This window comes from Canis lupus, chromosome 5, assembly GCF_048164855.1.
Source record: "Canis lupus baileyi chromosome 5, mCanLup2.hap1, whole genome shotgun sequence".
NCBI classification, from domain to species: Eukaryota; Metazoa; Chordata; class Mammalia; order Carnivora; family Canidae; genus Canis; species Canis lupus.
This window is the reverse complement of record NC_132842.1, coordinates 64,893,873-64,898,434: the sequence shown is the minus strand read 5'-3', so window position 1 is coordinate 64,898,434 and position 4,562 is coordinate 64,893,873.

Here is a 4,562-nt window from a genome sequence, read left to right as displayed (position 1 = left end):
GAATAACATGAGTTTTGTAGCTTGGCAGACCTGGGTTGAGTCCAGGCTGCCATTTACTTCCTGGGCAATAGTGAGTGAGACTAAGCCCAATGCCATCCTCCCCAGGTGATAAGATGAAGAGCCAGCATTTGAACCCAGGACCTCCAACCCAGAGTCCCTGTGTTTAGCCCCCATCCTTTGCTTAGCACAGCCCCTGGGTGCTCATCGGTGGTAGCAACGATTATCCCACCGATGGGATGGCAGTGATGTTGGCAATGAGGTAGACGGAACAAAATTCACACATGTTGGTAACAGGGACCAGTAAACCAACTGAAATCCCACTAATTCTTCCCCACAGACTCCTTCAAATGATAAAAAACAAAAACAAAACCCCCAAAACCCCAAAGACCTAAACCCTTGGGGTCCTGAAATAGGCACTGGTCTTAGAGACTGAAACTCTTAGAGTCAGATACTAGCTTTGGGTGAGTTAGCTTGTCTAAGCCTTGGTGTGCTCCTCTGTAAACTTGGTGGAAACATCAGGATGAAATGAAAAGAGATCCTAGGTACAAGCTCTTAGCGCTGTGGCTGGAGTGGTAGGTGCCCAGAAGATGTCTGGGGGCTGGAATAAAGTGTGTCTCAGGTGACTCCGGAGAGAAGCAGTGTGTTGCAGGGCTGCCACTACCTCGAGTGCCACCAAGGAAGAAGTGAAGGGGACTTGTAAGAATTCCTGGTAGACAAGGCCTTGCTGTTTCCCAGACTTTGCAGTGGCGATTCCCCTGTACTCCTGGGTCCTCTGCTATTGTCAGGTCCTGTTGTCACACCTATGGTCTCATTATCCTGAAAGTAAACTCCCCAACAAATGCACAGGAAGGCAGAGATTTTAGTCTATATTGTTCATCACTGCCTCCTAACACCTAGAATAGTACCTGGCGTATCCTAGGTTTTCAACAATACTGTCGAGAAAATAAACCTTACCAAGAGCCAGAACTGGGGACTCCTTGCTGGCTTGGTCAGAAGAGTGTTCAACTCTTGACCTTGGGATCGTGAGCTCAAGCCCCACATTGGGTGTAGAAATTGCTTAATTAAAAAAAAAAAAAAAAAGAGCCAGGACTGAATGTGGCAGGGACTAGCACTCCACTAGGTGCCAGGAAGCCTTAAGGTGTGTCCCTTCTCTGCTCTGTGGCTTTGGGAAAACTACCTATCTCCTATGGACTTCATCTAGCGTGCCAGTGACACCAGCTCTGCCTTAGAGAGTTGGCTTAATACTATTTATCTATTACTGGATCTTTGAATTTCAAGAGCTATGAAATTGATTTGAAAAGAACAACTGAGGGAAATTTAGCTACTTCTAGGACTTACAGTACTACTTACAGTAGATAATATTTCTAGAAAATGTGCTGCAAACTTTCTCCCTTAGAAATGAAAAAACACCTTTCCAAATAAACTCTTTGGTTAAGTAGTCAAAACTGAAATAGCTGAACTATTTAGAAATTAATGGTACCATGTGAACCTGTGGGATGTAGTTAAACCCTTACTCAGAGAACAATTTATAGCCTTAAAGAGATTTATTGAAATACATGATTGAAATACATGAACTGAATATTCAACTTAAGAAGATGGAAAACAAACACCACACCAGTACCAACATGGATCTGCACACACACATACACGTGTGTGCACATGCATGCGTGCAAGCACACACACAGGAAGGAAGGAAAACGTTTCCTCCTGAATTTTTCATGGAAAAGTCTTAGGAAAAAAAAAAAAAAAGAAAAGTCTTAGGATAGTGGGATATGTTTCTACCAGGAGATTTTCTGAAAATGATACATTTTCCTTTAATCAATAGTTTGCTATTATATTGTGCCTTATTCAGAGTGTGAAGCTTTCTAGAGGATATAGCCATTCTGTAATAGACAGTCATGTTTTATCTACATCATCTTTGGAAAAGCACCAGTCAAGGAAGATGAAGGGGATTGTGGGAAGCAGACCCTTGATCATGTGAAGAGGCATCTTGCTTGGTGATGCGATTTGTACAAAATGGTCATGGATGGCATCAAGGAGGACCTGGAGACCAGAGTGTAATGTGGAAGGGAGGACCCTCAGCCACCAGCTGGAATTTCCAGGGCAGTAGAGAGAGGTAGAGGGGAACAGTGTGTTGGCTTCCTTTATCTAGTTCCATTTGATAATTAATCTGATGACTAATAGGAAACCAGACTCCTATCTCCCTGAGGATGTCATCCAGACAGAAGACCACCAGAAAGTCCTATCTGGGCTACAGCAAAGAAGACCTCCAACACCCATTTCTTTAAACAGCACCTGACTCTGGACTCCTGCTCAGAATGGCAATTATAGAATTGGGTCAAACACCCCCATCGATGTTTTTTTTCTACAGCAGTCTGGGCAGTGCCAGTACTTTCTCTCTTGCCAAGAGGAAGGAACCAAGAAACCAAGAAACCAAGCCTAAGTCTTCAACCCATGCATGGGGCTGCTGGTTCCTGTATGCCACTGATTGGAATTAGGGCTCTGGGGTGTCTGGGAGTCTCCCCTTGACCTATGAGTGCCTCAAACCAGACACATGACAGGGGTGATGGCACCTTTAGACTTGTGTGTGTCCAATGGGATCTCCACTGACTTATTTAACCTCTTGGAGCCTTGTTTTCTTTCACATTGTTGTTTGTGTTCGTCTCTCTCTTTTTTTTAATTCCAGTGTAGTTCACATACAGTGTTGTATTAGTTACAGGTGTACGACATAGTGATTTGACAATTCCATACATTACTCAGTGCTCATTGTGATGAGTGAGCCTTTAATTCCCATCACCTATTTCCTACCCCCCCACCCACCTCCCCTCTTGTAACCATCTGTTTTCCATAGTTAAGAGTCTGTTTTTTCGGTTTGTCTCTCTCTCTTTTCCCCCCCTTTGTTCATTTGCATTGTTTCTTAAATCCCTCATATGAATGAAATCATATAGTATTTGTCTTTCTCTGACTGGTTTATTTGGCTTAGCATTGTACTCTCTGGATCCATCCATGTTGTTACAAATGGCGATTTCATTCTTTTTTATGGCTGAATAATATTCTGTTATATATATATAATATATATATTATATCTTCTTGATCCTTTCATCTACTGATTGATATTTCCATAATTTGACTATTGTAAATATTGCTGCAATAAACTTAGGGATACATATATCCCTTTGAATTAGTATTTTCATATTCTTGAGATAAATATTCAGTAGTGCAACTGCTGGATCATATGGTAGTTCTATTGTTTGTGTTTTTCATCTGTAAAATGGGTAAAATCATACTGCCTACCTGTCAGTCTGTTTAGGCTGCTGTAACAGACTCTTATACATTGGGTGGCTAATAAACAGCAATGTATTTCTGAGTTCTGGAGGCTCCAAGTCCAATACCAGGGTGCCAGTGGGGTCAGGTGGGAGTTCTCTAAGGATCTGCTGACTTCTAATTGTACCCTCATGTGGTGGAAAGAGGATGGCAGACAGGATTTCTCTGGAGCCTGTTTTATAAGGGCACCAAATCCCATTCGTGAGGACTCCACCCTCACAACCTAATCACCTCCCAAATGCTCCACGTCCTAATACCATCACCTTGTGGGTTAGGATTTCAACGTATACATTTTGGGGGGGATGCAAACCTTCAGACCATAGCGCCATATCACAAGCTGTGTGATAAGTTTTTCATGAAGAAATTATAGAAAATGTTTAGATTAATGCCTGGTGTATGCCTACACTCAAACTAAATGGTGGCTCTCTGTGACTTTACCCCTTTTGTGTCAATGTTCTCGTTGGGGGAAGAGATGGGGTAAACACTAACCATCATATCCTCCCTCTGAAGGGAATTTAAATATAGAAGGTGGAGCCATATGAAATTGTCAACATTAGATTGCTTTTGACCTGTACAAATAGTAATTTTGTGTGGGTCAATCTGATGAAATGTGGTATGCTAATTCCTATCTGTAGAGACTCATGACCAATTACAAATATGAATTATTACTTTATTCCCCCCTCACTATCCAGCTCCACAGTGAAATGCACCTTAGAGAAATGACAAGACTGGAACTGTGGGGTTTTCTTTCTTTCTTTGTTTCATTTTATATCCTTCCCCCCACCTTGCTCATAATTATATTTCCTGGCACTCTGTGGGGGCAAGCTCTGCTAATCAGAACTATCCCATAGAAGCCAGTAGATTTGTTATTTTCAGTGTTAAGTTGTTAATTGATTTGATAATTACCTGGGAGACACACACACATACACATACACAAAACAAATGTCAGGCCACACACTTTTCTCTCGACAGTAAGATGAAGATGTTTTAGTTATTAGGACTCAGATGTCACCTAGAAGAATAAGAGGAGGTGCCGGGGAGGAAAGGGGGGAGTGAGACCAGCCTGGCGGGGGTAGGGGGGAGGCAGGCCATCCCTCTTGGTTATCAAGCGAAATGACTCCCCAAATATGACAATAAATCACTGCAGGAATCAATCAGACGGGAGGCCACTGCTCCACGCTGATAATGCATCAATCAATATTTAATGTTTACACTTTAATTAATCCACACATGGGAAG